The sequence below is a fragment of the Oryx dammah genome, unplaced genomic scaffold (assembly GCF_014754425.2).
Source record: "Oryx dammah isolate SB20612 unplaced genomic scaffold, SCBI_Odam_1.1 HiC_scaffold_23, whole genome shotgun sequence".
Classification (NCBI taxonomy): Eukaryota; Metazoa; Chordata; class Mammalia; order Artiodactyla; family Bovidae; genus Oryx; species Oryx dammah.
The window spans coordinates 103,467,835-103,479,044 of record NW_024070207.1 but is presented as its reverse complement, the minus strand read 5'-3'; the positions used below and the strand labels follow the sequence as shown (position 1 = coordinate 103,479,044).

The 11,210-nt window shown below is 43.0% G+C and overlaps 1 non-coding gene across 1 annotated transcript; it reads left to right on the top strand.

Annotated features, from left to right (window-relative positions):
- The first annotated feature begins 8,101 nt into the window (after nt 1–8,101).
- On the top strand, nt 8,102–8,173 carry TRNAC-GCA. Its single transcript has one exon. It is a non-coding gene; the product is annotated as a tRNA-Cys (tRNA).
- Nucleotides 8,174–11,210: the final 3,037 nt, after the last annotated feature.

Below are 11,210 nucleotides of genomic sequence, written 5' to 3'. Positions count from 1 at the left end.
GCACAAGAGAAAAACCTTTGAGGAAATTGTCACGAAATTGATTGATGAGAATCTACTGAATTCATTTTTCCTCCAAAGAACAAAGAACTCCCTGAGGATAAGTTGGGTACCTTTGTAGACCCCCATCTTGACACACAAGGTCCCTTTCCCCTGAAGCATCGTTTCTCACACCTTAGGGTGCCACATACCCTGGAGATCCTATTAAATTGCAGATTCCAATTTGTGGGTCTGAGCTGGGGACTGAGATTCTCCATTTCTAACAAACTCTCAAGTGAGCCTGATGTTGTTGTGATGAGGACTACACTTTGAGTGGCACAGTCCTAAAACAGGGAGTTGTCAGTAATCATAGGAGCCTGATGAAATCCTCTTATTGATATTTTCATGGGCTTTTCATTTTTTAGTATACATTACAAGTCTCTGGCAACAAAGCCATCACAACAGTGATGGTAGGGGTGGACACTGATTGATGGAGGAGAGAAGTGGAGAAATACGATTCCCTGCATACTATTTGTACTCTGTGATTCATGAACCACGTGAAGGTTCACTCATTCCAGAAATTAGATAAATTCATTGACAAGAGGAAGAAAAAAACCCAATTCATCTATTATGTCTGGTTTGTTTCTAGCTAAGTAAAGCTGGCCCCAGTCTAATCTGTCTCTGATTCATTCTTTAACTGGGTAAGCAAAGGTGGATCCATTGTGTGGAGATATCATTAGTATCCAGGAAGCACCAGGCTTGATCACAAGGGTCCCTCATCTTGTCCTGCAGCTGTTGATGGTGAGCCCTGTCACTGAGATTTGGGGTGGTTTCCGTGACTAATGACTGGTGGAAGGCTGCATACTTCGAAGTGAGCACGTATCTAGGATATAATTCATCCACCAGATACAGAAGCCTGTTAAGTGAAAGCTTTTCCAGCATTAAGCACAATCAAAGCAAAGCGGTTAGGATCAGGAAGAGGACTAACACACAGGGCACTCAAGTCTGAGGGGGAGACGCACATTTTGGTGGGGGTCGGGGAGGAATCCGGCCTTTAACTGAACAGGAGCCTTTCAAATACATTTTCACACACTGATTTGTTGAACTTCTGATCCATTCATAAAGAGGAAAACATTTTAAAGTGGGTTTATAATTGTAGGACATTTACCGGTAAACTTTTTAATGAAGTACGGTAGGCAGAGAAAAGCACACAAATGAAAATTCACAAAAGTGAATCAATGAAATTTCACAAAGTGAACAGGGCCCAAGGAGAAGAATCAAGGCATAAAGCATCCTTGGAACCCCAGAAAGCACTCATTATGCTTCCTTCCAGTCACTAACCCCTACCCCACGGTAAGCTCTATTTCGACGTCTAATAGCATAGTGGTTTTGCCCAGTTTTGAGCATTACAAGATGGAATCACACACTGTTCTAAGATTTTAATTAGCACCTTCATGAACTCTTTTCTAATCAGTAAATTGTACATCTTCTGTCTCTATACTCAGAAAGGGTGCCAATGAATAGCTGGCTGATTAAGTTATCACAGTAGACCCCTAAACCACCGTGTGTTGTTTTTCTCAAAAGAGTTGCATGAAAGAATACTGTCCCCCAATTACAATACCTCTCTGTAAAAGGACACATCCCAGGACAACGTCTTCATCTCCCTTCTCTTTTCAAGTCATCGGCACTGTAGATTTCAGGTCTGCAAATCTCTTCAGAGTCAGGAAAAAGGGTAGAGGAGAGGATAAATCCTCCTTCTGTCAGCAAACCCTGAAACAACAATACCCCTGTTAACCTCATTAGGGAGAAATTCCATGGCAAGGAGAGAAGATGTAGCCTCCTGGAGTGAAATTATAGGCTCTGCTGGAGTAAGATGGGGCCAGACCAGGGGTGACTTTGTTTTAGCTTTAGCAGCTGGCTAAGCAGAAATTGATGCCTGAGGGATGTCTTTGGGGTGAGGACAGTCTGGGCAGGGGAACATATATAAAGTGGCACAAAGAAGCCTTCAGAAGATGATGTTATAAAGGCAACTGATGAAGTTGTTGACAGGACGGACAGAGACCTGGAAATCTAGTTTTGTGGTACGGATGTCAGGAATCAGGGCTATTTATGACCATACAGAGGATACTGGAAACCAAAAAGGAGAGCAGCAGCTTTACTTTCCTATTTTTTCCCCCTCAGAAAACCACTCTGGCTGAAGTCTGCCTCACTTCATGTCAAACCCAGCAAGACTGAGGGGATGATAATAGCCCTGGGGAAGAATCTGAAGACCAAGAGCCCATTTTATCATAGCAGGAGAGATGAAAGCTTCGTTCTTGGCCCAGGATCACGTTGCTATGGCTCCAGAATGGAAGGACTTCATACAAAAGGTTTACCCATTTAAAGTCCTTTTATAATGTCCACAGGCCTGACATCTTGATCAGGTCACACATCCCATCGTATTTGAGGTCATCAGACCTACTGGAGGTGGCACAGGGCCATGAAAGGAAACTGTGGCAACTGGGAAGCTTGTGAGCAGGAAATACTCACAGGGCACCTAGTCTGCAGTTGGCACAGATGGAAATACATTCCCTTGCCTTAGGGAATTCACCATCCTTACAAATGCAGACTCTTGAACTCCTTCCCACTCCTGCATCAGAATCTGCATGCAATCAAGACCTCGAGGTGGTTTCCACCGATATGGAAGTTCAAGGGGCTTTGACCTGAAATGAGACTCTAGCTCAGTTATTCTAAACTCTAGTTGCATATTAGAACATTCTGGAGAGTCTGTGAAATCCTTGTTTCCTTTCCTACACTGTTGCTGGGAATGTAAGGTGGTGCAGCCATTGTGGAAAATAGTATGGAGGTTCTTCAGAAAACTAAAAGGAAAATCAGCATATGATCCAATCATCCCATTCCTGGGCATATACCTGGACAAAACTGTAATTCAAAAAAGATACATGCACTCCTATGCACAAGGCATGGAAACTACCTACATGTCCATTGAGAGATGAATGGATAAAGAAGATACGCTACACATATACAATGGAATACTATCAGCGCCCCCCCAAAAAGAATGATATAATGCCACTTGCAAGCAACATGGCTGCAACTAGAGGTTATCATGCTAAGTGAAGTAAGTCAGAATAAGAAAGACAAATACCATATGATATCACTTATATGTGGAATCTAAAATATGACATAAATGAACCCATCTACAAACAGAAACAGAATCATGGACACAGAGAACAGACTGATGGTTCCTATTTGGATGGAGGTTGGGGTTGGCAGAGGGGTGGAGTGGGAGGCCAAGGTTAGCTGATGTAAGCTTTTATATATAGGGTGGATAAAAAAGGCCCTACTGTATAGCACAGGGAGAACTATATTCAACATCCTATGATAAATGATAATGGAAAAGAACACATTTTAAAAAAAAGAATATATATATGTGTGTGTGTGTGAGTATGACTAAATCACTTTGCTGTTCAGCACTAATTAGTACAACACTGAAAATCAACTGGGCTTCCCAGGTGGCACTAGTGGCAAAGATCCACCTGCCAGTACAGGAGACATAAGAGACATGGGTTCGATCCCTGGGTCAGGAAGATCCCCTGGAGAAGGGCATGGCACCCCACTCCAGTATTCTTGCCTGGAGAATCCCACGGACAGAAGAACCTGGTGGGCTACAGTCCACGGGGTCGCAAAGAGACAGACATGACTGAAGTGACTTAGCACACACACACATACTTCAATTTTAAAAAAAGTCCTTATTCCCAAGAGAGCAGTAAACCACAAGAGCTGGAGCAGGAGCATTTCAGGCCCAGAGAATAGCCAGGGAAAAGGTATGAGGTGGGGACAATCTTGGAGTACTTCAAGGACAACAAATAGGGCTAGTTGATGGTGAGAGTGATGGGAGTTGAGGCCAGCCAGAAAGGCCATTCCAAAGTGACCTTCAGGCCACTGGAACTAGGATCGATGAGAACCCACTGATGACTTTTGAACAGTTAGTCAACATTTAGTATAAAAAAATACTTCAGCCTTGAGTTAAACCGTGATGTTTTTAAATAGGTTTTTTTTTTTTTTTTGACCACCTTACCCCATTAAAAAACAAAACAAAACCCTTGCAAAACTGAGAATAGTGTACTAATGCAGTGTGGAAATCAAAAATTGTGTTAGGATAACAAAATTCACAGAGGAAGATAAATTAAGTAAAAACCACAGGTTGAAGTCTTCGTGTGCTGCTGCAAGATCAGTTGATCAGTGGGTGGGGTCGGGTAGAGAGCCCCTCTGCGGATTATTTACAAGGCAAAATAATAGATCAGGCCGTCTTCCCAGACTTCCTCTTGGGCTGCTTGCTCCCTCTTCCTGCACCCCGCCCCCCACAGCAATTCCTTGGTCTCTTTTAGCCATACTCCTGTCAGAAGTCACTTACTATCAGTTGGGCAAGCTCTTAATAAAATCTGTGCACATGGCTTGTATCCTCATCCTGAAATGGGCCTGCCTCACTTCTTCCTCAAAATCACAACTCTGGGTCCGGGGATGACGGGACAAAGTCAAACCAAGTGAGGGCTGGAGGAGGACACGGTGCAAAGTCTGGGAGATGAATCCCAGCAAAGACAGTCAAGTACCATCCAATCCAGTTCTCCCTAAATAGATTTGGAAACTGAGACCTAAAAAAAGTGAACTTGCTTATTTATTGGTCAGGATGCAGAGCTAATTTGTGGCCGAATCCACCCAGGCCATCAATGAAAACGCCTGCCCTCTGAGGCCTGCCAAACCCCTTCATGAGCACCGTTTGCCTCCAGAGACCCTGGTATCCCACCCCCACCCCAAGCCTGCACATGGCTTTATGTCTTTGTCCCTGTCCTTGGAGTTTCTGGGACTATCTCCAAAATTCTCCCTAGGGTCAGGAGAAGTCCAGCAAAGATATGTAAATATCAGAGGGCCCTTAGAGACTGTGGAGTACAAAGAACTCTTCAGCTGGTGGGAAGTTCCAGGGGCTGCCCCAGCTTCAGACCTGAGCCATTCCAGCAGGAAGCCCAAAGCAACCAGCATTTTAAGAGCCTTCACCGAAGTGGCTGCCAGCACTAGAAGGTCCCCTAGGACTGTGGATCATCCCATGTGACCTAAGGTAACCCTGGACCCCATAAACAAGCCCCAGCAATCAGTATGACACTGATCAGCCTTCAGAGGACTTGAATGTAACGGCCCTCACGGTCAGGCACATTCTTGGCAAAAGCAGTGTGGTTGGCTGGACCTCCCATGCAGGAGTCACTCAGGACCCAGGACCTCAGCACCTAATCTAACTTTTGCTGCATAACAAGCCATTAAAATGCTGGAGAGGGTGCAGAGAAAAGGGAACCCTCTTACACTGTTGGTGGGAATGTAAGTAAACTAGTACAGTCACTATGGGGAACAGTGTGGAGATTCCTTAAAAAACTGGAAATGGAACTGCCATACAACCCAGCAATCCCACTGCTGGGCATACACACTGAGGAAACCAGAATTGAAAGAGACACGTGTACTCCAATGTTCATCGCAGCACTGTTTACAATAGCCAGGACATGGAAACAACCTAGAAGTCCATCAGCAGACGAATGGATAAGAAAGCTGTGGTACATACACAATGGAGTATTATTCAGCCATTAAAAAGAATACATTTGAATCAGTTCTAATGAGGTGGATGAAACTGCAGCCTATTACACAGAGTGAAGTAAGCCAGAAAGAAAAACACCAATACAGTGTATTAATGGATATATATGGAATTTAGAAAGATGGTAATGATGATCCTATATGTGAGACAAAAAAAGAGACACAGATGTAAAGAACAGACTTTTGGACTCTGTGGGAGAAGGTGAGGGTGGGATGATTTGAGAGAATAGCATGGAAACATGTATATTATCATATGTGAAATAGACTGCCAGTCCCGGTTCAATGCATGAGACAGGGTGCTCAGGGCTGGTGCACTGGGATGACCCTGAGGGATGGAATGGGGAGGGAGTGGGGGTTCAGGAATGGGAACACATGTACACCCATGGCTGATTCATGTCAGTGTATGGCAAAAACCACTACAATACTGTAAAGTAATTAGCCTCCAATTAAAATAAATTAATTAATTTTAAAAAATTTAGTGGCTTGAACTAATAAGCATTCATTCTCCTGATTCTGGGTGTCAGCTGAGAGGTTCTTCCAGTCTGGGCTGCCTAGTATGGTCTCAGTCACCTGTCTAGTAGTTGGCAGGGTGGCTGGTCTCAGGGGCCACAGGTGGGATGGCTCATTTCTGTTCCATGGTTAGCCTGAACTTCTTCACACAGTTAACTCAGGGTGGCAAAGAGAGGGCAGCTTCACAGGGCAGGGGCTAGTGATGATTATCATAGAAAACAGGCAAGGTGGGGGGAGGGATAGCTTAGGAGTCTGGGATTAACAAAACACACCACTATATATAAAACAGGTAATCAATAAGGACCTACTGGATAGCACAGGGAACTCTACTCAATATTCTGTAATAAACTACATGGGGAAGCATCCTGAGAAAGAATGGATATATGGTATATGGATAACTGAGTCACTTTGCTGTACAGCTGAAATGTACACACCATTGTTAATCAACTATACTCCAGTATAAAATCCTATGGCCAAGCTCAGGTTCAAGGGGTGGGAAAATAGATGCAACCTCTTGATGGGAGGGACTTTCCTGGTGGTCCAGTGGTTAAGACTCTAAGCTCCCAATACAGAGGGCCAAGGGTTGATCCTGGTCAGGGAACTAGATCCAGGGCTTCCCTGGTGGCTCAAATGGTAAAGAATCTGCTTACAATGCAAGACACCTAGGTTCAATTCCTGCATCAGGAAAGTCCCATGGAGAAGGGAATGGCAACCCACTCCAGTATTTTTGCCTGGAGAATTCCATGGACAGAGGATTTTGGTGGGCTACAGTCCATGGGGTCACAAATAGTCGGACACGACTCAGCAGTTAACACTTTCACTTGTGGGAGGAGAAGTAAAGTTAACTTGCAAAGGATGTACAGGTAGAGGTGGGGAGTATGGGTTGTGGCCTTTTTTTGCAATCAACCACTTTGTCCAGAGTCTTCAAGCACAAACCTCCTTCTTCATCCCATGAAAAATAGGGATTGTTTCTAATCCTCGCTTCCCACAGCTGCTTGCCTCTTAAGTAATTGGGTTCCAGAAAGGAGTCACACTATTCCAACCCAATAAAATTCCGTATTAGCCAATGACTTATCAATTTCATCCATGCACTAACTGTTTTATTCCCAGGGTCATTCATGCAGACAACAAGTTAAGATTTTTTTAAATGTATTTGTTTCTGTATTAAAGATTTTATTTTACCTGACAGTTTTATTCAGGGAGCCTGCTTGTGGGCAGTGACTGTCTGTCCAATAGCAACACTACTACAAATTATATTTAGCAAATCAACATGCTACAAGACAGTAGCAGACTCAATTAGAAATATAATGCTTGGCTGCTTGTTTATTGCTTATATTGTATATTTTTCACACATATAAAGGTCAAGATTGCATTTATACTTGAGCTGTCTAAAATAAGAAAGCCATAACCAGGAAATTCAACAATATATTTTCTGGCACATGCTCTATTTTCTCTCTGGCCAAGTCCTCAAGTAGTCGGAAAACATACAACCTTATGTGCATCCTGGAGTGTGGGAGTGAGATGGTATCAAGAAGGCTGCTAATTTTTTTAATGTTGCAAGTTGCTAGGAATTACTAGGTTCTCATTGGTACTGGTGACATTCAATCTATTTAAGTTTGAAAAGATCTAATGCTGGTATTTCTGCTTGCTGTGTAGGTCTTGTGAAACAGCTCAGTCCAATCCAGCCCATTTATTCCAGTCATAAAGAGAATGGAGAAAACCAACAAGGGACTCTGTTCCAAATGTGAATCTCTTCTCATAAGTAGCTTTTCAAGCAATATGTGAATTTACTCCACTATCAAAAGCACTCATGAGATGTATTAGCTGCCTTTATGGGTCATCTATGGGGGCCCCTTTGTGTGTATATAGAGATAAGTGTATCTGTGTAGTAGATATTTTTTTCTTCAGATGTAAAGTTATATGAAGTTCCAGTCTCTTTCTAAACATGTCCTCTTTCTAGGTTTAGATATGTCCACCAGGGGCTTCCCTGGTGGCTCAGACGGTAAAGTGTCTGCCTGCAATGCAGGAGACCCGGGTTCGATCCCTGGGCGGGGAAGAGCCTCTGGAGAAGGAAATGGCAACCCACTCCAGTACTCTTGCCTGGAAAATTCCATGGACAGAGGAGCCTGGTAGGCTACAGTCCATGGGGTCGCTAAGAGTCAGACACAACTGAGTGACTTCACTTCACCTGATGTGAAGAGCTGACTCACTGGAAAAGACCCTGATGCTGAGAAAGACTGAGGGCAGGAGGAGAAGGAGTGACAGAGGATGAGATGGTTGGATGGCATCACTGAATGGACATGAGTCTGAGCAAGCCCCAGGAGATGGTGAAGGACAAGGAAGCCTGGCGTGCTACAGTTCATGAAGTCACCAAGAGTCGGACACGACTGATGGGACTGAGTGACTGAACAATGTCATACATTGTTACAATACAGGGGTTGCCAATTTTTTCCCATAAAGGGCCACATAATAAATGGATTTAGTATTTTCAGACCATATGCTCTCTCCCAACTAAACTCTGCTATTGTAGCATGAAAGTCACCATAGCCCATCTGTAAATGCATAGGCGTGGCTGTGTGTGAATAGAACGTTATTTATGGACACTGAACTCTTCCTATAATTGTCACATGTCATGAGTTCCCATTCTTCTAAAAACTTTTGCAACCATATATACAAATGTCAAAACCCCTCTTACTAGAAGGTGTGGAGGATAAATTAGGAGTTTAGGATAAACAGATACACACTGCCATATATAAAATAGATAACCAACAAAGATCAACTGTATAGTACAGGGAAATATGTTCAGTATTTTGTAATAATCTGTAACAGAAGATATATATGTATGTAGTATGCAATTACTTTGCTGTACACCTAAAAGTAACACAACATTGTAAGTCAACATACTTCCAACTTTTTTAAAGGGGAGGGGGAAAGAGAACATAAAAAAAAAAAACCAACCCTCTTAGTAGTTTACAGATTCCTGACCCTAGTGCATTAACTAACAGAGAACCATCTGACATGCTGTCAGATACCACTGCAGCATCTCTATTTTCTCTATGAAACCTAATTTCTTTAAAATTTTAAGCAATCTCTTTGTATGTATAACCACAGAGAAGAATCACGTCTTTGTTCCTGTGTATTTTTTAAGTAAAGATAAAAGCCACTTGATAGTGAATTAGTCTTCCCTTTCTTTGCTGCTGCTGCTAAGTCACTTCAGTCGTGTCTGACTCTGTGCGACCCCATAGACGGCAGCCCATCAAGCTTCCCTGTTCCTGGGATTCTCCAGGCAAGAACACTGGAGTGGGTTGCCAATTCCTTCTCCAATGCATGAAAGTGAAAAGGGAAAGAGAAGTCGCTCAGTCGTGTCCGACTCTTAGCGACCCCATGGACTGCAGCCCACCAGGCTCCTCCGTCCATGGGATTTTCCAGGCAAGAGTACTGGAGTGGGGTGCCATTGCCTTCTCCGTCCCTTTCTTTATGTGCACATAATTTTGTAAGTTAGGTCTTTCCTTTTCATTATTCTTTACAAAGCTTCAGATTCGTCTGAGTGACGTGACAATGATCTGTAAATTGGCAACATGAGTAATAAATCACTAAGTTGTGGGACAAAACTCACTCTGATAATGGCAGCTTATTTTTCCATCCCAGAATCAGCAAATTCCATCCTTCAAGATCTTCCATTATGCATTGTAGTTCTAGCCCTATGTTGTCTTTGATTACAGCATATCATAAAGACCTGAGTGCAATCTGATCCTTTTTGATTTTCCAATTTAGATCTCAAGAAGTGAATAAAATCAATGTCAGCATTTTGACAGCGGTAGTAGTTCAGACTTTGTTCAGAATTTTTTTCTTATAACTTATGTTGTTCTATATTCTGATGATACATAGAGAATGTTTCGCAGTGTTTTCATTTATCTCATTGCTTTGAATGTTTCTGTCTGATACAGACAAGACTGGGTACCCTCCACGCCCAGATAAAACTGCTCCACAGCTCATCTCATTCTGGATGGATGAAGTAGATCTAATGAATCTTATCATGTTACTTTGCCATCTGATGCCTTATGAGTTTTTTGGTAAATATATTATGCTGGATTTACTTAGTAGAAGCTTTGATGTTTTAAGTGGCTCTTTGAATACTAAACCTATTTGATTTGCTTTCCCCACAGTCAAAGTGACACAACATCGATCTATTCTGAGTTGCTGAAGGTTCCCTTTGAGGCATTTCTGCTCAGGTACTATTTACATCTTCTTTCATTCCTGTGCATGAATGTGTATCTTTCAGTGTAAGCCTCTTCCTTCTTCAGGTCAACCATGAATTCAATTCAGTGACTTTGGGAGACTTGCTGGGCCCTGAGTTTGGTGCCAGATATTGTTGTGAAAGGCACAAGAGAGGAGACATGCCTGATCTTGAGACATCAACACCTGTCCTGAAGAAGAAGCGCTCAAAAGCCAATAGCTACTAAACAGAATATGTGAACTGGGTTTCAGATGATTTTAGGCAATGGAAAGATGACTTACTAAAGGTACCATAGCATTGATTTTAAGTTTCCCTTGCCATGCCTATTAAACTATTGCCTCTACTGTCCTCTCCATCTGATGAAAGGAGGTAGCCTCTTTCTGGTTAGAAGTCACACTATGAAACTTTAAATTAAAAATGCTTATTCACTACATCTACCAAATTTATGTAGCATTCTTCTAGCGGAAGAGAAGCTAACAAAAAGGATGCCGTGTGAGACAGGACCAATTTTATGTTCTTTCTGACTGTATCATTTTGTGCAATCAAAAATTTGCTCATGAGCTTCCCTGGTGGTCCAGGGGTTAAGAATCTGCCTTGCAGTGGAGGGGACACAGGTTCAATCCCTGATCCAGAAAGATCCCACATGCTGCGGGGCAGCTAAGCCCATGCACCATAACTACTGAGCCTGTGCTCTAGAGCCCACAAACCACAACTACTCATCTCCTGCGCCACAGCCACTAGAGCGCATGCACCCTACATCCCGTGCTCCACAAGAAGAGAAACCACCACAGTGAGAAGCTTGAGCATCATGACTAGAGAAGCCCCCGCTCACCACAACTAGAGAGAGCAACAAAGA